This window comes from Neofelis nebulosa, chromosome 17 (genome assembly GCF_028018385.1).
Source record: "Neofelis nebulosa isolate mNeoNeb1 chromosome 17, mNeoNeb1.pri, whole genome shotgun sequence".
Classification (NCBI taxonomy): domain Eukaryota; kingdom Metazoa; phylum Chordata; class Mammalia; order Carnivora; family Felidae; genus Neofelis; species Neofelis nebulosa.
In genome coordinates this window covers 17,522,017-17,546,581 of record NC_080798.1, presented here as the reverse complement: position 1 = coordinate 17,546,581, position 24,565 = coordinate 17,522,017, and the positions used below count along the sequence as shown (strand labels likewise).

The 24,565-nt window shown below is 38.7% G+C and overlaps 1 protein-coding gene and 2 long non-coding RNA genes across 14 annotated transcripts in view; 1 reads left to right on the top strand and 2 right to left on the bottom strand.

The window, feature by feature from the left end:
* ZNF260 (zinc finger protein 260) overlaps positions 1-24,565 on the top strand; it is a 117,670-nt gene that overhangs the window by 26,712 nt on the left and 66,393 nt on the right. For 3 of the 12 annotated variants that reach the window (XM_058709443.1, XM_058709446.1, XM_058709445.1), the window contains exons 1-2: positions 15,160-15,297; positions 16,089-16,148. The exons of 1 other annotated variant lie outside the window; for it this stretch is intronic. The gene's annotated coding sequence lies outside the window, so the exon portion shown is untranslated. Of the gene's footprint in view, positions 1-15,159; positions 15,371-15,427; positions 15,642-15,994; positions 16,149-24,565 lie in introns of those variants that run through there. 8 more of the 12 variants (XM_058709456.1, XM_058709442.1, XM_058709444.1 and 5 more) reach the window with 5 other exon arrangements.
* LOC131500338 (uncharacterized) lies at positions 63-14,799 on the bottom strand. The gene is made up of 2 exons (XR_009256235.1): positions 14,660-14,799; positions 63-358 (listed from the first exon to the last, which is right to left on the bottom strand). It is a non-coding gene; the product is annotated as an uncharacterized LOC131500338 (long non-coding RNA).
* LOC131500345 (uncharacterized) lies at positions 19,036-21,693 on the bottom strand. Its single transcript, XR_009256250.1, has 2 exons — positions 20,728-21,693; positions 19,036-20,509 (listed from the first exon to the last, which is right to left on the bottom strand). It is a non-coding gene; the product is annotated as an uncharacterized LOC131500345 (long non-coding RNA).

Here is a 24,565-nt window from a genome sequence, read left to right as displayed (position 1 = left end):
AAAGAAAAAAGACACAAATAAGTTAAAAATGAAAGACAGAAAAAGACATTCCATGCAAATAGTAAAAGGTAGAAGGTGTCCCTTTACTAAATCAATCAAAATACATTTTAATTTAAGAATTGTTACAAGATAGGCATCTGGGTGGCTCAGTCGGTTAGGTATCTGACTTTGGCTCAGGTCATGATCTCATGGCTCATGAGTTCAAGTCCCGCATAGGGTGAGCTTGAGCCCTGCTTCGGGTGAGCTCAAGCCCCGCTTCAGGTGAGCACGAACCCTGCTTTGGATGAACTCGAACCCTGCTTCTGGAGAGCTCCTCTTCTCTCTCTCTGTCCCTTGCTCGCTTGTGCCTTCTTGCTCTCTCTCAAAAAAATAAAAAAATAATTGTTAAAAGACAAGAATTTCATTATATATTGATAAAAGAGTAAATTAAGAAGATATAACAAACATAAATCTATATGCACCAAACAACAAAGCCCCATAATATGTGACAGAAACATTGAGAGAGCTGAAGAGAAATAGAGCTTTCTGTAATAATAATTGGAGACATCAATATCCACTTCCACTCATGGACAGAACAATCCTACAGATGATTAATAAAGAAACAGAATTTTGGTAACAGTATATTAGACCTAACAGACATATACAGAACACTCTACCTGCCACAGGATATTACACATTTTTCTCCAGTGCATATTAAACAACCTCCAAGATAGACCATATATTAGGCCACATTAAGTCTTAATACATTTTTAACGTTTATAATCATACAACAGAAAGAAACTAGAAATCAGTAACAAAGGGAAAGTTTGAAAATTCACAAATATATAAAAATTAACCCAGTCTTAAACAACCAATGGGTCAAGGAAGAAATCACAAGGGAAATTAGAAAATACTTTGGGATGTAAGAAAATGAAAACAGAATACTCCAAATTTTAATATATATAATTATTTATAATTATATTTCATTTCTAATAATTATATAAAATTATTACTATGACAAAGCATACAATGGGAAACATACACATATATTGAAAAGATCTCAGGGGCGCCTGGGTGGCTCAGTTGGTTGAACGTCCAATTTCAGCTCAGGTCATGATCTCACAGTTTGTGAGTTTGAGCCCCGCATTGGGGTCCGTGCTGACAGCTCACAGCCTGGAGGCTGCTTTGGATTCTGTGTCTCTCTCTCTCTCCACCCATCCCCTGCTTGTGCTCTATCTCTCAAAAATAAATAAACATTAAAAAAATTTTTTAAGTATCTCAAATCACCAACTTAACTTTAACACCTTAAGGAACCAGAAAAAGAACAAAGTGAACCCAGAATAGCAGAAGGAAGGAAATAATAAAGATTAGAGCAAAGATAAATGAAATAGAAATAGGAAAACAATATACATATATGGTGTTTATTTTATTTTTGAGAGAGAGGAGTGGGGAGGGGCAGAGAGAGAGGGAGACAGGGAACCCCAAGCAGGCTCCCCACTGTCAGCACAGAGCCCAACACGGGGCTCAAACCCATGAACCATGAGATGATGACCTGAGCTGAAATCAAGAAGAGTTGGATGCTTAACCAACTGAGCCATGCAGGTGCCCCCAAAACCATTATATTGACTAAGAAAAAGATGTTACTCAAATTACTAAAAACAATAGAAAGTGGAACATTACTATTGATTTTACAAAAATAAATACTATTGTAATAGAATGCTATAAACAGTTGCATAACACCAAATTAGATCACCTAGATGTAATGGACAAAATCCTAGAAACACCCAATCCACCAAATAGGACTCATGAAGAAATACAAAATATGAATAGCACTATAACCAGCAAGGAGATTGAATCAGTAATCAAAAACTTTTCAAAAAAGAAAAGCTTAGGACCAAATGGCTTCACTGGTGAATTCTACCAAAGAAGAGTTCACACTAGTCCTTTTCAAACTCTTTCAGAAAAATCAAGGAGGAAATCCTTCCTAGTTCATTTGATGAAGCCAGCATTACCTTGATTTGTCAAAGAGCCAGGACAAAGACACTACAAAAAAGGAAAACTATAGAGTGATATCCTTAGGAATATTGTAAAATCTGTCATAAAAATACTAGCAAATCAAATTTGGCAGGATATTAAAAGGATTGTACACCATGAACAAGTGGTTTTTATTCATAACATACAAGGATTGTTCATTATGTGAAAACCAAATATACCACATGATAGAATGTGGGAAAATACATGATTACCTCATTTGATGCAGAGAAAGCATATGGCAAAATTCAACACCATTTCATGGTTAAAAAACAAAACAAAACCATAATTAAATTAAAAGCAGAAGGAAACTTCCTCAACATGGTAAGGACCATTATATGAAGAACCTGCTGCTAACATCATATTCAATAGTGAAAGACTGAAAGCTTTCCTTGTAAGATCAGGAGGAATATTAAGATGCCCATTTTTGACCTTTCTATTCAGCACAGTATTAGAAGTTCTAGCTAGAGAAAAAAAAAAAAAAAAAAGAACTTCTAGCTAGAGCAATCAGGCAAGAAAAAGAAAAGGCAGCCAATTGTGAAGAAAAAGTAAAGAATCTGTCCATAGATGATACTAGTTTTTGTTGAGGACTAAAAATTTCATTAAGAAGCTGGTGGATCATGGTCATGTTTGCTGTTTCTTAATGTTTTCAAAAGTTTTATAATTCTTCTCTGAAGACGGCATGGCATGCTCCAGAACCAGAGAGGTCTACATTGCATGTTTCCTATTGTGGAGTTTCCTTGGTTGTGGAATCTGCCACATGTAAAATCCAAAGAGGCCAACCAGTCATTAATACTTCTTGATGGTGGGAAGTGCAAGATGCAATACTGTATCCATTATTTCAGAGGGAATATTCTGGAATGCCTCAAACCACTATACCCCCAATATTATCACTGCTGTGGTGACATTTTAATCTTCATAATATTTATCTGTTTTGTTGTGTTTTACCAAACCCTCCAATCTGGTTACTATCTCTTGCTAAACCAGTCTGATTAGGATGATTTCAGTCATGTAGTGGACCAGTATGTAGTCTGTGGGATGTCCAACTGGTCCAGATCTCTTTGAAATATGACAGAAGGAAGCTAAAATAACTTAGTTGTAGAGCCAGAATAAAAATGTGTAATATCCAGGGGCACCTGGGTGGCTCAGTTGGTTAAGCGTCCAACTTTGCCTCAAGTCATGATCTCATAGTTTGTGGGTTCGAGCCCCATGTCGGGCTCTGTGCTGATAGCTCAGAGCCTGGAACCTGCTTCAGATTCTGTGTCTCCCTCTCTCTCTGCCCCTCTCCCGCTTGAGCTGTCTCTCTCTCTCTCAAAAATAAATAAACATTAAAAAAATTTTTTTAAGACACGAAATCTCCATCCCAAGTGAATGTGAACTGTTTGTGATCCACCTTTCTGACAAGGACGGCCAATAGTTCAATGATTGGATAATGTATTTATTTTCTACTGCTGCACAAGAAATTACCACAAATTTAGCTTGATAATACTCATTTTTGTTTCAGTCTGTCAGAAGTCTGGGGATAGTATATATATATGGGTTCTCAGAAGGCTGAAAACCAGTGCTTGTTGGGGCTGTGATTTCATCTGGAGGTAGAGATTCTCTTCCAATCTCACTTGGGTTGTTGGCACAATTCAGTTCCCTTCAGGTTTGTGACTGAGGTCCCGTTTTAAAATTATGTTGTTTTTTTTTTTTAATTTATTTATTTTGAGAGAGCATGTACAGGGTAGGGGCAGAGAGAGAGGGGCAGAGAGATTCCCAAGCAGGCACTGCACTGTCAGCACAGAGCCCAACATGGGGCTCGATCTCATAAACTGTGAGATCATGACCTGAGCTGAGATCAGGAGTCAGATGCTTAACTGAGTCATCCAGGTGCCCTAAGTTCCCATTTTCTTGCTGGCTGTTGACTCAGTGTCATTTTCATCTCCTAGAGGCCACCCTGAGGTACTAGCCACATAGCCCCAACCATAGCTCACAACATGGTTGTATGATTTTTTTTTCCAGGCCAGCAGGAATGTGTCTGCTGCTGTTTCTTCTCTCTTTTTAAAAAGCTCCCCAGTTAGATGAATGGTGGTAACAAGGTTGGATTCTTGTCTGCCATTGTACATTTGGTTTCTATGTCTATTATGTCCTTTTTCTTCCTCTATTTCTAACTTACCACATCCTTTAAGTGAATACTTTCTAATATTTTAATGTATCCAGTGACTTCTTGCTATATTGTTTTAGTTATTTAGTTTTTTTTATTTAAAAAAATGTTTTAATGTTTATTTTTGACAGAGAGAGAGAGAGAGACAGAGCATGAGTGGGGAGGGGCAGAGAGAGAAGGACACACACAATCTGAAGCAGGCTCCAGGCTCTGAGCTGTCATCACAGAGCCCGACGTGGGGCTCGAACTCACGAACCATGAGATCATGACCTGAGCCGAAGTTGGACGCTCAACCGACTGAGCCACGCAGGCGCCCCTAGTTATTTAGTTTTTGATTACATAAATCTTGTTCTGGAGCTTATCAGAAGCAGTTTCAGATTTATGCTAACTTAAATCCAATAAGACAGAAATGTTAGACTCCCTATGGGTTTATTCTCTTTTCTCCATTTTTGATGTATTACTGTTTTACTACATCTGTGTCTGTATCTATACATACTACATCTGTGTTACAACTCTACAATACCTTGCTATGATCATTACTTTCTATAATTGTGCTTTAAAGCTAATAGAATATGTATAGATTTATAGATTTTGTTGTATTTTCTTATTATTCTGGTTCTTATTTGTTCCTGTGGTTTTGAGTAACCATCTGGGCTCATTTCCTTATCTCCCTACTACAGCAGCATTGTTTCCTCCCACCTCTTTTGTTCTGTTACCAGTATAGTAATATTACATATTAACATTTTAAATTATTTTTCCAACACATTATTTACATGTTTTATAGAAATGCTTTTAACATAAGACAATAAAGTAGAAAAATGTGCATTTGTATTGTATTTTATAATTACATAGTTACTTTTACAGGTGCTGTTTTTAATGTATATCAAAATTACAATTAGGGGTCATTTGCTTTCAGCTTGAAGAAATTACTTTAGTAATCTCTTAAAGCTGGTGACAAAGCCTCTCAGTTGTTTATCTTGGAATAAACAAGGCTTTATTTAGCCTTAATTTAAAAAAAAACCCTTTTAATTTTTATTTACTTTTGAGAGAGAGAGAGAGAAAGAGAGAGAGTGAGAGCACAAGCAGGGGAGGGACAGAGAGAGGTAGACACAGAATGTGAAGCAGGCTCCAGGCCCTGAGCTGTCAGCACAGAGCCCAATGCGGGGCTTGAACTCACGAACTGAGATCATGACCTGAGCTGAATACTCAACTGACTGGGCCACCCAGGTGCCCCTAGCTTTCATTTTTTAAAGCCACTCTGGCTGGGTGTAGGATTCTTGGTTAAAAGGCATTTGTCTTTCAGGACTTGGAATTTGTCTCCCCACTCCCTTCTGGCCTCCATTGTTTCTGATGTGAAGTCAGCCATTAATCTAGTTGGGGCTCCCTTTTAAGTGATGAGTTCTTTTTCTCTTGGTGCTTTTTTTTTTTTAATTTTTTTTTCAACGTTTTTTATTTATTTTTGGGACAGAGAGAGACAGAGCATGAACGGGGGAGGGGCAGAGAGAGAGGGAGACACAGAATCGGAAACAGGCTCCAGACTCCCAGCCATCAGCCCAGAGCCCGACGCGGGGCTCGAACTCACGGACCGCGAGATCGTGACCTGGCTGAAGTCGGACGCTTAACCGACTGCGCCACCCAGGCGCCCCTCTCTTGGTGCTTTAAAGACGTTTTCTTTGCTTTCTTTTCAGCATTTTTACCCTGATATGTTGGTGGATTCCTTTGTGTTTCTACTACTTTGAATTTGTCGAACTTCGTGGACACATAAATTATGATGACTATTAAATGAACATTTGTTTACTGGAGCACAGACTGCTGGATGGGGAGTCATGGTTCAACAACAGAACACAGGAGAAATTGGAATAGAGAAGTGCATTACATGTCTTGGAGGAAGTACACAAGAGGCCAGATGGGAAGGTCAAGGCAGAGTGCAGACAGAGAAAGTACAACATGGGGCACATGGCTTTATTACAGTGGAGTGCTTTATGGTTCCTGGGCTGGGGCTGGATTGGTCAATACAAACCAAAAGAATAGTATTTTAGTAAGACTCCCACAGGAGTCTTATCTAAGGGGCACATACAGATGCTGGTAGCCTGAGGAGACTTGATCAGAAGGCTGTTGGAAATCATATCAGGAACTTTCATTTGCTGTGACTCTGCAGGCTGCTACCTAGGGTATGTGCTTATATGAGGGGGTTACTGTCAGTTGAAGATTTTGGCAAGACACTTAACCAAACGAAATCTATGCCAAAGCAGCAATATTAGTTTAGCTAATGATAATAGTAAATAATAGCTAATAATAATAGCTCAGCTAAACTCTCATTATTACTGTCAATAAATTTGGGAAGTTTTTAATTTTTTAAATGCTTTTTTTTCAAAACCTCTCTGTTCATTCTGGTATTCCCATTATGCATATAATGGTGCACTTCACTAGTGCCCCACATTTCTCTGTTCATTTTTCCTTATTATTTTTTCTGTGCTTCAACCTGTATACTCACTAATGACCTATCTTCAAGTTTGCTAATTCTTTCTTCTGCTAATTCAAATCTTTTGAACCCTTCTAATGAAATTTTCAATTCTAGGATTTCCATTTTCTATCTTTGCGGTACTTGGCTGGCTTAGTTGGTACAGCATGTGACTCTTGATCTCAAGGTTGTGAATTCACACCCCACACTGGGATGGAGCCTACTCAAAATTTTTTTTCTATCTTTATCGCCACACCTTACTTGATGTAGCATTGCCACTATTTCTTTAATCATGATTCCCTTTTGTTCTTTGAATATATTTATAATGGCTTCTTTGAAGTCTTTGTTAAATCTGACATCTGGTTGCTCTATTAGGCAGTCTCTTTTTCTTTTTGCCAAAGCAGGAGTCATATTCTGTAGTTTCTTTGCATGTCTTATAAATTTTCTGTTGGCAAATAAGACATTTTAGATAATATATTGTTATTTCTGCATTCATCTGCTTAGGAAAATGTCAGAGGAGAAGGATATCCTCAAGAAAAGATAGAAGTAGGGCTTGAGATATTCCATGGCTACCAAGACCAGTTAAGGGTGTAAATGGACCAAAAAAGAAAAAAAAAAAATTAAAGATGTTTTTTAAAAGTAAAAAGGATACAAGGTTTGATTCTGGGAAACTACTGTTTGGCCTCATGGTTTAAAACTTGTTCAAAAGTACAACATTCATTTGGGCTTTATGATAGAATATCTGTTGTATATTGCGTCACTTTCTTTCCTGCCTCAATGTGTAAATTAAAGAGGGAGGAATAGGCAAACTGGGAATATAGAAGGGCTGACCTATTGCAGCTCTAGGTACTGTCACTCCTAGTTGGTGGGAAAAAGAGAGCAAGAGAAGGGGAAGTAGTTTTGAATGTTTGGTCTCATGAATACTTTGCAACCTCTCATTATTTTACTGTATTTTAGGGCTTTTTCATATAAAATTTGAAAACACTGTATACATAGGTATGAAAAATATCAACTGACCTTATTAGTTAAGTACCCCTTAATATGCTGCAGCGCTAAGCAAACATTAATTCATTTTGTCTACATATTTACCTTTCCTGGATATCTCCTGTAAAAGGGATTATACAACATGCGGTACTTTGTGACTAGTTTCTTTTATTTACCATAAAGTTTTGAAGATTCAAGTTATAGCACGTATCCTTTTCATTTCTTTTTATTGTTGAATAATGTTACATTGTATGGGTATGCCACATTTTGTTTATCCATTCATCAGTTGATGGACATTGTTTCCATGTTTTGGCTGTTATGAATAATGCTGCTGTGAACATACGTACGTGTTTTGTGTGGACATATATTTTCATTTCTCTTGATTATATACATGGGGGTGGAATTGTGGATCTATGTTTACCCATTTGAGGAACTGCCAGATTCTTTTCCACAGTAACTGCACCATTTTATATTGTCTAGTTGTGTATGAATTTTGATTTCCCCATGTCCTTGCCAATACACATTACCTTTATATTTGATTCTAGCACATCCTTGTGTGTAGTATCTTATTATTTTGCTTTCCATTTCGCTGTTGGCTAAAGGTCCTGGGATTTTATTATACCTTTATGCATAAAGAAAGTAAACAGAATTCCCTTAACATAAAAATATTTTAACTATTTATGGCTTTCAATAAAACACAGATGACAGTTTAAACATTATTACCTGGGCAGCAAATAATGAAATAAATAACTAAGTAGGTTTACAGATTTAGAAAGTAAGGGACAGGAGAGTGAGGCTAATATTCATTTAATGTTCTCAATTTAACGCTTTATTATATCAGTTTCTTTGAAATAAATTTTATGACAAAGAATGGTATTAATTCCTCTGCAGTTCCACAGGGAGAGGGAGGACATGGCCTTCCTATTTTTCTAAGATTATTTTTTACTACTGTTCATTAGGTGGGTCTCCCTTCTTAGGCTAAGACATTAACTTGTTTGCATTGTAATACAAAACAGGACTGGAAAGCTCAAAATATAAGGAAATGGAAAGTGCACAAGATAATTTTTAAAAATGTTTATTTATTTGGGGGCACCTGGGTGGCTCAGTCAGTTAAGCGTCTGACTTCAGATCAGATGATGTCAGTTTGTGGGTTCGAGCCCCACGTAGAGCTCTGCACTGACAGCCCAGAGCCTGGAGCCTGCTTCGGATTCTGTGTCCCCCGCCCTCCGCCTCAAAAATATACATTTAAAAATAATAAATAAATGCTTATTTTGAGAGAAAGAGCACATGCACATATGTGAGTGGGGGGAGGAGCAGAGAAAATCCCAAGCAGCATCAGTGCTGTCAGCTCAGAGCCCAACATGGGGCTCCATCTCATGAACCGTGAGATCATGACCTGAGCTGAAACCAAGAGTCAAATGCTTAACCACGGAGCCACCCAAGGTGCCCCTGCAGAAGATAACTTTGTTAAGACACAATGTAATGCAGAGCATATAATGTTTGCAATCAGGATGACATTTCACTTTCCATCTTGCACAATCCTGTCTTTGCCTAATTTCTCACTGTTACCTCTTCTGCCTCATGATGAACATCTGAGCATCCTAAACAATGTGGCGTGTAAATTAAGAAACCATATATACTGATACTCAGAAGACATAGGGTAAATGTAAGATGTTGTTTACAGATCCATAGTTACTGACGTAGTTGGGAACTGAGCTTTGTATTATTAACCATCATATCCAGTGATGGATCCAGTGAGGATCCAGGCTCTCACTACCCACCAAAACTCAACCTCCCATGTTGCCACTGCTAAAGAATAAACAAAGGGGGCATGTCAATGTGATGATTAAAAGTAGTTAATCAATTAGCAGGAATTCATATTAATCTCTTTGGGTGTGCATAGTTGCCTTATGCTATACAGTTTTCCAGCTATTTTTAATTTTAGCTTTGTGACATACAAGTGGAAAAACACTAATTTACTGAATGACTACATTGTAAGCACTTTATATTCTTTATAAACTCCTTTGTATACTTTGTAAATATCCCTTCGTTTAGACATGGTAGGTAGAGCACTGGCATGTCTATCTTCATACTTTATCTGAAGAGAATGAGTCTCAGTGCTATTAAACTAAAAATAGTGATACAACTAAAAATGGTGCACGTGGAGACTGGAATCTAGATCTGTTTGACCCCAGAACTCATGAAACATTATCCTGTAACTGACTGTCTCCACATAAGCTTGAATCTGGGAATATCTGCTGGCCAGGAGGTAGCCCAAAATTATACAAAAACTTCATATTCATCCTTTAGCCCCATAAACCTCCAAACTGGCAGTAATGGGAAGGCAGGGAGTGGAAGGTGAAAAGCCTGAATATTTAACCAATTCTCTTTTGTCTTCTTCTCTGCAGTCAGCATTTGGGTTTATTTTTCCAAATACACAGACTAAGAAAGGCAAGGACACTGCACTTTAGCCTCAACAAGTGACATGCTATTCTACTGAGTCTTCATCTTCCAAGAGCTGTTGCCAGGCCTCCTTTTAGCTCCATATCCCATCTCCCCAGTTTCTTTTTAATCAAGCTTATACTTCTTATGCTACACTTTGATTTCTGTTGGATCATGTTTTCTTTATTCTCCCTTTCTACTGGATTAAAAACTATTCTATTTCTTTTATAGGGTACCCTTAAATTTTTAAATTGTATCTTTGATTTGTAATTAGTGGGTATCTCCAGAAACACTTTAGAATGCTTTAAGTACTTTTTTTCTATTGTTATCTGGTGATTTTAATCTAATTTGTTTTGAAATGCCATTAAAATTAATAATTATTGTTTAGTATATGCTTAGATTTTCCAACAGTTACCGATTTTATCTCATTCAGTCTTTCCAGGTTTAACTTACTTCTTGCCAATGTACATCCTTTAGAAATTCTCCAGTGAGTCTATGAAAGAAAAGGGTGGATAGTATTGAATTTATGTCCAAAGGAAGGCTTCGGACACTATTCCTTCTTTTACTGAGATTCAAGGTCTATTCTATCCATAGGTTCTTGTCATCATGGACCCGCTCCTCTTGTCCTTTCTCTTCTCCAGTGCTTTGTGTATAGAAAGCAGGCTTTCCCATCTGCTCTTTCAACCATAGGTTACTTCTATACTTTTGGTGCCTATTATAGAGTGGAGGCATATAAACGGGACAAGGCATTCCTGGCATATGACTACATGGGAGAGGAGAAACATGATCCAGAAGGGTGAGCTGGAGAGGAAGAAGGACACTGTGATATGGGACCTCCCTTCTCACCATATATTAACATATTATTAATACATGTATTAATATGTACACAATAATACTACATATTAATACAATAGCGATACATATTAATAATAAAATATAATAATAATAATGCATATATTAATATTGTAATCTGATTTTACCTCCACCTTTACTGAAAAACCAAGGTCTGTGGACATGATGAAGTCTTTCCCTTGTATGGGCTCTCCTACACACTCACTACTTAGACATCAAATCACTGTCTAGGTAAGATTGGTTCATTCAAGGAATATGTAGTTACTTAATTCAAGAGAATGTATGTTTGTGGGCATGAGAAAGGAGATGCTGAGTGAAATACTCAATAAGTGAACAGTATTTAAAATTAGAAGAAGTTGGAGAAGGCAGAGGTTTATCTGGTGAGAATAAAAGGAAATGACCAGTTTCTTGAAAGGGAATACTATCTCCAGGAAGCTTCAAGATAGGAAAATGCTCATAAATGCTAGAGAGGAAAAGAATATTTCAGAAAAGAGAGAAGAAACAACATCTCACCTGAGGCATTTCTTTAAGATTTGCAAGAGAGGACCTTTATTCTTTTGGATACTTTGTTAGAAAAGTGAAAAGGGAGAGAGAAGAGAGGCAAAAGTAGCCATGTAAAATCCCACTTCCCTTAAATGTTTCCATAATAACTTGGTTAAATCTGCCTAGTTCAGCAGTAAACATTTACTATTAAGTATTAAGAATCATAATGTTAGGGGTGCCTGGGTGGCTCAGTCGGTTAAGTGCATTGGACTCTTGATTTCAGCTCAGGTCATGATCTCACGGTTCGTGAGTTCAAACCCCACATTTGGCTCTGCACTGACAGCATGGAGCCTACTTGGAATTCTCACTTTTCTCCTCTCTCTCTGCCCCTCTCCCACACTCTCTCAAAATAAATACATAAACATTAAAAAAAAGAATCATTATGTTAGGGGCACCTGGGTTGCTAAATCGGTTAAGTGTCCAACTTTAGCTCAGGTGATGATCTCCCGGTTCATGAGTTCGAGCCCCACATTGGGCTCTCTGCTGTGAGCACAGAGCCTGCTTCGGATCCTCTGTACCCGCCTCTCTCTTCCCTTCCCTGCATGTTCTCCCTCTCTTTCTCAAAAATAAATAAACATTAAAAAAATAAACATCCTCCACATTAAAAAAAAATCATTGTTGGGGCGCCTGGGTGGCTCAGTCGGTTGAGCGTCCGACTTCAGCTCAGGTCACGATCTCACGGTTCGTGAGTTCGAGCCCCGCGTCAGGCTCTGGGCTGATGGCTCAGAGCCTGGAGCCTGCTTCTGATTCTGGGTCTCCCTCTCTCTCTGCCCCTCCCCCATTCGTGCTCTGTCTCTCTCTGTCTCAAAAATAAATAAACATTAAAAAAATTAAAAAAAAATCATTGTTAAATATTAACTACTCAATAATAAAGGTTTGAGTAATAGAGGAGAAACTGATTATATATTTTTCTACGCTATAGGCTCCAGTCATATGGAAAAAAAATTTTCCTTTATATGAACTTTCAAATATTGATTTTTATAGTAAATATTTTTATTAGAAAATAAGACTGACTTTGTGATGAGGAGTATTTCAGATACTTTTCCTTGACTCAGAATGTCTGAGAAGTTATTAAATCACCCATGATTTCATCTAGGAACGGGGGCGGGGGGGGGGAGAAATCCCTCGAATCTGTTAAAAGAAGTACAGAGATAAGAAGTATTTTTCTTGCATGCTACCTATTGAATCCTGGTCATTTCAACACATTAGAATTAGTTAATATGGCATTCCAGGTATATAATCCTATCACCTGTAATTTTACCTCCTACTTTCCAATTCTTTTTTAAAAAAATAATGTGTAAGTTTAATGTGTACCATGTTATGATGTGATACGTGTATACACTATGAAATGACTGTCACCATAAAGTTAGTTAACACCTCCATCCTCTCATATAATTATCTTTTTTGGTTTTGTGGTGATAACATTTAAGATCTAATCTCTTAACAACTTTCAAATACATAATACACAGTATTGTTCATTGTAGTCACCACACTGTACCTTAGATTCTCCAGAACTTATCTTTTGTATCCTTTGACCAACATTTCTCCATTTCTCCTACCCTCGTAACCCCTTGGCAACCACCATTCTACTATTTCAATGACTTTTTTTAAAAAAGATTCTGCATATAAGAGAGATCATACAATATTTGTCTTTCCAAAGAAGACACTTAGCATATGCCCTCAAGGTCCATCCAGGTGGTCACAAATGGTAGGATTTACTTCATTAAAAAAGTTTTTTTAACGTTTATTTTTGAGAGACAGAGAGAGAGACAGAGCACAAGTTGGGGAGGGGCAGAGAGAGAGGGAGACACAGAATGCGAAGCAGACTCCAAGCACCCAGCTGTCAGCATAGAGCCCAATGCAGGGCTCCAACCCACAAACTGTGAGACCATGACCTGGGCTGAAGTCGGTCGCTTAACTGATGGAGCCATCCAGCCTCCCCAGATTGACTTCATTTTAAAGGCTGAATAAATACTCCATTGTGTATATATACACCACTTTTTCTTTATTCATTCATCCATCAATGGACACTTTGGTTGATTCCATGTCTTGGCTATTGTGAAGAATGCTACAGTGAATATGGGAATGCAGATTTCTTTGATACCCTGTTTTCATTTCCTTTGGATATCTCTATACTGCTATTTTACTTAATTAGAAACAGTCATAATTCCATAAGCAGAATCAAAATGACACATACCTTACTAGATACATAGTGTTTCTCAGTAGTCAATACCACTTACATAGTGATCTAATTTAATAGTCACCATGGCGTGGAGTAAGTACACAAAATCACGATAAATAAGAGTTGGTACATACTCATTGGGTCTCCTATGTCTCACCCACTTCACAAAGCCACAATCCCATAGGATCTTACATCACATTCATAACTCCGCTAAGTCCATCTCATAATTCCAGACAAGACAGCAAATCAAACTCGAAAACCACTTACTCCACAGTTACATAGAGCCTCAAACACAAGTCACTAACAACTAATTATTCTGCAAGGTTTATCAACTTCCTAGACAGTTAAATATAAACTGAACTATTACCCAGCTTGTTTATCTTCTAGGTATTATCCCAGGAGAAATGGAAACATGCCAGCTTTATACATAATATGTAAAACCTGGAAATACAACAAATGTTCACCAAGAGAAAAATGCATACACAAATTGTGACATATTCACACAATTGAATGTTGTTCAGAAATGAAAAGAATGAACTACACATTAATAAACCTTACAAAACTAGGATGTGAAAAAGAGAATTGCAGAACTGACAGAACTAAAATGTGGGCATGTATATCAGAACTATTGCGGGGGCATCTAGGCGAAGCCTCCCAATTCGCCTCAGGTCATGATCTCATGGTTTGTGAATTCGAGCCCGCCCGCCCCCCCCCCCCCCCCCCCGTGGGGCTCTGTGCTGACAGCTCAGAACCTGGAGCCTGCTAAGGATTCTGTGTCTCCTCTTTCTCTCTGTCCCTACGCCGCTCGCGCTCTCTCTCTCTCTCTCTCTCTCTCTCAAAAACAAACTTAAAAAAAAAAAAAAAAAAACTTTGGCTGTCTATGCTGTGAGACTGGAAAAGGACACGAGAGAACTTCCTGGCAGCGATGGTATAAAATACGCACCAGGGCAGGCATACACATACCCAGCGTCTGCTATGTGCCAGACGCCATTCTGGGTGCTGGCGCTTTCTCAAGGGGCAAAAACTGACAAAACTCGACATCTCTGGTTCACGACCACGGGGTCCCGCACACACAGGCCTGAGTGAAGAGAAACCTCGACAGGCACCGGCTCCCGTTTCTCACTTCAGCCTTCCCGCCCGAACTGCAGTACCCTCCTCAGCCCTTCTCGGCCCGACATCCCTCAGCACGGATTCGATTGCCTCCCGGGCTCTCTTCAACCTGGATCCGATTCCCTCAACGCTCCTGGGTTAGGATTTCCGGTTCTCTCCCGGTCTTCCCAGACTCAGGCTGCGTCCGTTTTCCTCCTTGCCCCGCCTCTGGCAGGCTTCCGCTTCCCTTTACTTTCCTCCCTGCCCAGGTTTCCGATTACTTTCTCGGCTTGTGCTCTAGTTCATGCAAAGACCTCTCGCTCCCACGAAACCATCACCCGGCTCGTTCATGTTTTAAGAACCGCCAGCGGCAACCTTCCGCGGAGGACGAAAGATCAGCCCACCCGGAACTCTCAGGAGTTTCGGGGGCGTGACGTGGCATTCGCGACGGTTGTACTCTGCCGCGCTCGAAAACCAGGACATTTTTTTTTAGTGTTGGACTACGTTTCCCACAGGCCCCAGGGCCACGAATGGACTTCGACTTTTGGTTCCGCTTCCGGTATCTTCGTGGTTATTGGGTTATGCCTGGTGAGTTAAGGTGGTCCAGGTCGGGTTGCGGAAGGAGCTCGCGGTATGGAGGTCCTAAGCTCCCGGGGCGCGGGTAAGGCATGTGGAGCCAGGAGCCTTGTCCTGGTGTTTGCGTGAACCTCGCACGACGGTGGTTTCGGGCGTTATTGTCTGTGACAAGTTCGTTGTGAACTGTTAGTGCACACGCCTGCATGCGTGTGAGTGAGAGTGTGTGTGACAAGCCCTGGAGTGCCCAGACTGGTATACGATAAGGCTAGTGGGACTGTCAGTACACAGTCTACGGTGACGAAAGGTGTCTGATACTGTGTCCGAGTGATCCTGTGACAGCTGGGTTGTAACCGACTGTAAGTTTGAACGCAGTGGGTAGGATTTTTAAAAATTTCCCCAGTAAACCTTAGGAGTGCTTCACACAGAGGGGATATTGGGGAAGTGAGTGTTGCCCACCCAGGGTCCACTGTAGGTTCCATGGTTACTTGGAAGTGTTTCCCTGGATTCTCCTCTGTTCTTACATCTTAGAGCCAGTTTGATCTATCTATAAAGAAATAGACATCAGAGGGAAAGTCATTGCTTTCAGAACCACACTGTGCCCCCTAGAAACTGCTGTGAACTTAGATTCCAGCGCTGTTTATAGGTATGGCCTTTTCCTGTGACACTGTTAAAAGTCAGCAGTATTCTATTTATCTCTTATTCCATCTAGATATATTTGTGGTGGGTCATGGGTCATGTCTGATGGTGGACAGTGTGTTGTTTAGCCTGTCCAGAACCTCAAGGGTCCCTTCTTGGTCTTGTAGTTCTGCAAGAGAAGCCTCCTGAAGTAGAGGAGAGTGTTGCTACTTAACAGCGTGTTCAGGGTCAGTTCGTGTTTACTTTTTGTTCTGTCATATATATTTGCTTTACAGAACATAAAATATTTGCTTTCCTTCTAGATTGTATGACCTAATTGTGACCCGTCCATTTACCTGATCCCTAGGTGGTTGCCCCTTCCCAGTTAATAACAGGACCATAGGGATGGGTCCCCTTCTTTTCCAGTGCTTTTCCTTTTCCTTCCCAGTTAATATTCACATACATATTGGTAATTATTCAGTTTCCTCATGTGCTCTTTTCTTTCCTAAAGATGGTACAGAAATAGAACTAGTTGAACTCTTCGAGGATAAACTAAGGACTTTAGAGTGTGTTTTGTCAAGGAAGAGACTGGTGGTTAGGTAGAATAACACACCAGACACCTTTGATTTTATTCACAAACTTGATTTTCAAACAAAGGAAGGTAGGAAATGGTTTCATTGATTTTAGTCAGTAAGACATTTTAGGAGTAGGAATATGATTGGAGTTTGTGAAGAGAGGTCTGTGTGAACAAGGGCAGGGAGTTTTTCCTGAGAATCCAATCTCTTGGAGTGGTGAGAACTAAGTCTTGAGATTTGGCAGTATGACTTTTTCAGACCACATACTGTGAGAGGCTGCATAATATAACGGTATTTGAATCTAAAGGTAATATAATGCAAGCCACTTGTGTAATTTAAAAATTTCTTTTGTACACAGTTTAGAAAGTAAAAGGAAACAGTTGAAATTAAGTATAATATCCATTAACCAATATATCTAAAATATTATTTCAACATGTAATAATATAAATAAATGGAAATATTTTATATTCCTATCTTCATACTGAGTTTTCAAAATCTGATACATATTGTTATAGCACTTTTCAGTTTGGATGCTAAATTTTCAGTGGTTATGGTGAAATGTATTTCCTTATGTGGATCCTGAGAAACTTAACAGAAACCCATGGGGGAGGGGAAGGAAAAAAAAAACAAGTTAGAGTGGGAGAGAGCCAAAGCATAAGAGACTCTTAAAAACTAAGAACAAACTGAGGGTTGATGGGGGGTGGGAGGGAGGGGAGGGTGGGTGATGGGTATTTAGGAGGGCACCTTTTGGGAGGAGCACTGGGTGTTGTATGGAAACCAATTTGACAATAAATTTCATATATTGAAAAAAAAAAAAAAAGAAATGTAGTTATACCCAAACTGTAAAGTTGTGTTTAATTGGAAAACATTTTATATCACTTTTGTATTTAAAAATTAAAACAGCGGCGCCTAGGTGGCTCAGTCAGTTAAGCGTGCAACTTCAGCTCAGGTCATGATCTTATGGTTCGTGAGTTAGAGCCCTGCATCAGGCTTTGTGCTGACAGCTCAGACCTGGAGCCTGCTTCCAGTTCTGTGTCTCCCTCTCTCTCTGTGCCCCTCCCCCTGTTCTCTCTCTCTCTCTCTATCTCTCTCAAAAATAAGTAAACATTAAAAAAAATCTTTAACAATTAAAACAAAATTTCAGTTCCTTGTTCACTCTAGCTACATTTCAAGGAGGTCAATAGTTATTAATCTTGTTTTATAATTTTATGTTGTAAAATGTAGATAATGATATCAATGCCTTATGGGTTTTCTAGGAGGATTGAATATATTAATCTGGGCACAGCCCTAGAACACTTAATAACAGCCTTGCATTTATCAAATCCTCAGGAAACAAATGAAATTATGGTTATGTAAAGAGTCTAAGTATCCACCATAAATTTTCTAAAAATCAAGAATAAAGACATAAAATTGGGGCACCTGGGTGGCTCAGTCGGTTAAGTGTCTAACTTTGGCTCAGGTCATGATCTCACGGTTTGTGGGTTCGAGCCCCACGTCGGGCTCTGTGCTGACAGCTCTGAGCCTGGAGCCTGCTTCGGATTCTGTGTCTCCCTCTCTCTCTCTGCCTCCCCCACTCTCGCTTTGTCTCACTCTGTCTCTCAAAAATAAGTGTAAAAAAATTTTTTAAAAAAGATATAAAATTAATTTTGATGAGATTTAAAAGGAATCTTTGAAAATCAGATTTGCTAATGTCCTAGAATAGAACTTACTTTGTTTTCTTTTTCCAAATTGTTTATTTATATGTATTTCTTTCTTTTTTTTTAAGTTTATTTATTTATTTTGGGAGAGAGAGAGTGCGCGCGCACACTCAAGCAGGGGAAGGACGGAGAGAGAGGGAGAGAGAAAGAATCCCAAGCAGGCTCCCTGCTGTCACCATGTGCCTGACATGGGTCTCAAGCCTGTGAACCCATGAGATCATAACCGAAGCTGAAACCAAGAGTCAGGCGCTATATTGACTGAGCCACCCAAGCGCTCCCTCATTTTTATTTAAATTCTAGTTAGTTAAGGGGTGCCTGGGTGGCTCAGTTGGTTGAATGTCAGACTCTTGATTTCGGCTTAGGTCATGATCCCAAAGTTGTGGGATCATACACTGTGTTGGGCTCTTCACTGAGCATGGAGTCAGCTTGAGATTCTCTCTCACTCTCTTTCCCTCTTCCTTCTCACCCACTCACGTGCGTGCTGTCTCCCACTCTCTGTCTCTAAAATAAATGAAATGGAAAAAAAATTTAATCCTAGTTAGTTAACATAGTGTAATAATGGTTTCAGGAGTAGAATTTAGTGATTCATCACTTACATACAACACCCAGTGCTCATCATAACAAGTGCCCTCCTTAATACTCATCACCCATCTAGCCCATCCCCCACCTCCCTCCCTCCATCAATCCTCAGTTTGTTCTCTATCAAGAGTCTGATATGGTTTGCTTCCCTCTCTCTTTTTTTTCCCCCTTCCCATATGTTCATCTGTTTTGTTTCCTAACTTCCATATATGAGTAAAATCATATGGTATTTATCTTTCTGAGTGACTTATTTCCCTTAGGATAATACACTCTAGCTCCATCCATGTCATTGCAAATGGGAAGATTTCTATTTCTTTGATGGCTGAGTAATATTCCACTGTCAATACTACATCTTCTTTATCCATTCATCAGTCCATGGACCCTTGGGCTCTTTCCATAGTTTGGCTATTTTTGTTGCTGCTATAAACATTGGCATGCATGTGCCCCTTCGAATCAGCATTTTGGTATCCTTTGGATAAATACCTAGTAGTGCAATTGTTGGGTCATAAAGTAGTTTTATTTTTACCCTTTTGAGGAGCTTCCACAGTGATTGCATGAGATTGCATTCCCACCAGTAAGAGGGTTCCCCTTTCTCCACATCCTCGCCAACATCTGTTTCCTGAGTTGTTAGTTTTAGCCATTCTGACAGGTGTGAGGTGGTATCTCATCATGGTTTTGACTTATATTTCCTTGATGATGAGTAATGTTGAGCATTTTTCATGTGTCTTTTAGCCATCTGGGTGTCTTCTTTGGAAAAATGTCAATTCGTGTCTTCTGCACACGCACTTGAGCAGGGGAAGGGCAGAGGAAGAGGGAGAGAGAGAATCTTAAGCAGCCTCCACACCCAGGCTGCATGAACATGGGGGTATCTATATATATCTTTTTGAGTTAATGTTCAAGTTTCCATCAGATAAATACCCAGAAGTGAAATTGTTGGATCATATGGTAGTTCTGTTTTTAACTTTTTGAGGAACCTCCATACCGTTTTCCATAGCAACTGCACCAATATACATTTCCACCAGCAGTGATTTCCTTTTCTCCTCATCCTTCCCAACACTTGTTATTTCTTGTCTTTTGGATAGTAGCCATTCTAGGAGGTGTGAAGTGATGTGTCATTGTGGTTTTGATTTGTATTTCCCTGATGATTAGTGGTGGTAAACAACTTTTCATGTATATTGGCCACCTGCATGTCTTTGGAAAATATCTATTCAGACTCTCTACCCATTTTTAATCAGATTGTTTTTTGGCTGTTGAGTTGAAGCAGTTCTTTATATACTTTGGATATTAACCTCTTATCAGATGTATGACTTGCAATTCTTTTTTCCCATTCAGTAGGTTACCTTTTCATTTTGTTGATGGTTTCCTTTGCTGTGCAGAGGCATTTTAATTTGCTGTAGTCCCACTTGTTTATTTTTGTTTTTGTTGCTTTTGGTCTCCAATCCAAAAATCATTGCCTAGACCATTGTCAAGGAGTTTACTATGTTTTCTTTTAGGAACTTCATGGTTTCAAGTCTTATGTTCAACTCCTTAATCCATTTTGAGTTCATTTTTGTGTATGGTGTAAAATATGTTCCAATTTCATTCTTTTGCATGTAGTTGTCCAGTTTTTCCAACACTGTGTCATGAATACTGTATGTTCTTGGCTCTTTTGTCATAAATTGACTATATGTGGGTTTCTTTCTGGGCTCCTTGTTCTATTCCACTGACTGATGTGTCTTTTTTTAAATATTAATATCATAACTGTTTTGATCACTATAGCTTTGTAATACAGTTTAAAATAGGGGTGCCTGGGTGGCTCAGTCGGTTAAGCGTCCGACTTCAGCCCGGGTCATGATCTCGCGGTCCGTGAGTTCGAGCCCCACGTCGGGTTCTGGGCTGATGGCTCAGAGCCTGGAGCCTGCTTCCGATTCTGTGTCTCCCTCTCTCTCTGCCCCTCCCCCGTTCATGCTCTGTCTCTGTCTCAAAAATAAATAAACATTAAAAAAAAAATTTAAAATAAAAATGCATGATGCTTCCAGCTTTGTTTCTCAAGATTCCTTTCACTCTTCAGGGTCTTTTGTGGTTCCATACATATTTTAAGATTGTTTGTTGCATTTCTCTGAAAAATGTCATTGAAATTTTGATAGGGATGCATTGAATTTATAAATCTTTTGTGGTAGTCTAGATGTTTTAACAGTATTTAATTCTTCCAGTCTATGAGCATGGATTACGTTTCTATTTATCTGTGTCTTCCTCACTTTCTTTCAGCATTGTCTTATAGTTTTCAGTGTACAGGACCTTCACCTCTTTGGTTAAATTTATTCCTATGTTTTTTTATTATTTTTGATGCAATTGTAAATGGGGTTGTTTAAAGATTACACCAAAACAACCTCTTAGAACTAATAAACAAATTCAGTAAAGGTGCAGGATACAAAATCAATGTACAAAAATCAGTTGCATTTCTATATGCTAATAATGATCAGAAAGAAATTTTATAAATAATAATAGAATGTCACCTGCAAATAGTGACAGTTTGACTTCTTCCTTTCTGTTTTGGAGGCCTTTAATTTTTTTTCTTACCTAATTGCTCTGGCTAGGACTTCTGATGTTGAACAAAAGTGGTAAGGGTGGGCATCCTTTCTTGTTTCTGATCTTGGAGGAAAAGCTTTCAGATGTTCACCACTGAGTATGATCTTAGCTGTGTGCTTGTCATATATGACCTTATTATGTTGAGGTATGTTCCCTCAATGCCCACTTTGTTTAGTTTTTAACTAATTGATGTTGAATTTTGTCAAATGCTTTTTCTGGATCTATTGGGATGGTCATATGATTTTTATCCTTAATTTTTTGTCCTTTTACCCTTAATTTTGTTAATCCTTCATTGTGTGTCAATTGATTGACTTGTGGATATGGAAACATCCTAGCATTCCTGGAATAAATTTCACTTGATCATGGTATATGATTTTTTTTTTAATTTTTTTTCAACGTTTTTTTTTTTTTTTTAATTTTTTTTTCAACGTTTTTTATTTGTTTTTGGGACAGAGAGAGACAGAGCATGAACGGGGGAGGGGCAGAGAGAGAGAGGGAGACACAGAATCGGAAGCAGGCTCCAGGCTCCGAGCCATCAACCCAGAGCCTGACGCGGGGCTCGAACTCACGGACCGCGAGATCGTGACCTGGCTGAAGTCGGACGCTTAACCGACTGCGCCACCCAGGCGCCCTGTATATGATCTTTTTAATGTATTGTTGAATTCAGTTTGCTATTTTTGGAAGATTTATGCATTTGAGTATGTTTTTTATTTTGCTTCTGCCAATAAGAAATTTGGCCTGTGAGGGTACCTGAGTGGCTCAGTTAAGTGTCTGACTTTAGCTCAGGTCATGATCTCACAGTTCATGAGTTTGAGCCCTATGTCATGCTCCGTGCTGCCAGGCTGCTTTGGATCCTCTGTCCTGCTTCTCACTACTCCTTCCCCATTACTGCGCTCTCTCCTTCTCTCTCAAAAATAAATAAACATAAAAAAAAAAAAAAAAAAGAAATTTGGCCCATGAATTTGCCACATTTTTAAAAGAGACAAAGTTACAGTTTTATGATACTTCTAGACATGTAGTTATAAGTAGATAGTGGTAGTGGTCACCATGTGATCTGGCACATCTAAATATTCAAAACTTTTGTAATTTCAATTACCAGAGGAGCATAATAAAACTAGTAAGACTGCTATTCAGAGTTTCATATTTTTTAGAGATTGTGATTTCTTTCATAAGACCTAGGAATGATCTGGGAGATCCAAGTTTCATACAAGACCTCATCATACACATTATACTTGAAAGGACATATTTACAGACACAGAAGTAAATATGCATACAACTCCTCTGTTGGATATGGGAACAAGATTGAGCCTTTTATTATTAGGCTCAAGCTGTCGCTTGTTAGATAAGATTCTTTGAACTAGTTATATGTGTGCAGCTTTATGTGGAGGGCAAGAATATTTGTCCTCCTATGCTTTTTGAGAATCTTTGTGACAAATATTATTAATGAGGAAGAACTGTAATCTGAAGGTTGGACACTGAAATAAGTTAACATGACATGGAAAAACAGACCTGAGAATCTCATATTTCACTGTAAGAAAAAGGAGAACAAAGGGAATTTTCAAAAATAATGAAACAAGATACATGAAATATTCTTTACAAGTTCATTAATTAATAGGCAACTTTTACTTGGTGTCATTGTTATGCCACTGAAAGTGCTTTATGTGTTTTATTTCATTTGATACATACAGCAACACTTTGAGGTAGGTCACTGTTGTTTTTCCCATTTTACTGATGAGGAAATAAAGTCAGTTAAGTAATGTAGTAAAAAGTTACACAGTTAGTAACAACCAAAAATAAGGTTAATGAACTGAATTTTGGACGACAGATTCTATGTTCTTTATTATGATAGTATACAACCTCTGATCATTTTTTAAATCTGATTGTCTCACTAATTCATCAAATTTTTTTCATCAACATTTAATATGGATCAAGGGCAAATACTGCAGATATTGACAACCTACAGCTCACCATACTTTAACCTTTATTTAACCTTTATTGCCTACTATTAGATATTCAGAATGATCATAAACTATTTTGTAGTATATGTGGATCTTTATAATAGAATTTTATCTGCATTCATATGTTTCTTTTCTTTTTAATGCTTTTTTAAATTTATTTTTGAAGGAGAGAGAGAGAGAGACAGAGCATGAGCGGGGGAGGAGCAGAGAGAGAGGGAGACACAGAATTCAAAGCAGGCTCCAGGCTCTATGATGTCATCACAGAGCCCAACACGTGGCTCGAACTCACGGACCGTGAGATCATGACCTGAGCCAAAGTCGGACGCTCAGCCGACTGAGCCACTCAGGCGCCCCTCTTTTCTTTTTTTTTTTAAAGTAGGCTCCATGCCCAACATGGGGCTTGAACTCACAATCCCAAGATCAAGAGTCACATGCTCTACCGACTGAGCCAGCCAGGCATCCCTGCTTTTATATGTTTCTTTTCTTTTTTTAAATGTTTTTTTGAGGGAGAGAGAGCGTGAGGGAGGGGCAGAGAGAGAGAGAGGAGAGACAGAAGATCCGAAACAGGCTCTATACTGACAGCAGCAAGCCTGATGTGGGCCTCGAACTCACAAACTGTGAGATCATGACCTGAGCTGAAGGTGGATGCTCAACAACTGATCCACCCAGGCACCCTTATATCTGTTTCTTAAGGAAGAATTTCTAGAATTTGCATTTCTAAGTCAAACATCAGATATTAAGTGCCTACAATTTGCCAATATTGTTCATGTAACATGTAATTAAGTGCCTAAAGTATGCCAGTATTGTTCATGTAACTTAAAGAGACATAGCTTCTATCCCTTAACTTGTTTATAACAGACCATGTAAATATATACTATGAATAGGACTAAAACTATGGTAGGGTATGGTAAAGATTATTAAAGAAATCAGACAATGTCCCTTTGTAGTTGTTGAAAAGGGATATAATGGACACAAACCCAAGGCTATAAGGTTTTGATCAACTTACACTAAAGCCATGATTTGTCAGAGTTCCCCAAAAACATCCTCAAATTTGATGATGTGCTAGGACTTACAGAATTAAAGAAAATGGTGGTTATGAAAGGATATAATTTAAAATCAGCAAAGAGAAAAGTCACATAGGATTAAATTCAGCAAAGAGAAAAGTCACATAGGATGAAGAGCAGGAAAAAACTAGATGTGAGCTTCCATTGGACTCACACAAACAGTGCTTAATTCTCCCAGCAACAATTTGTAAGAACACATGTGAACTGAGCCATGGAAGCTCACC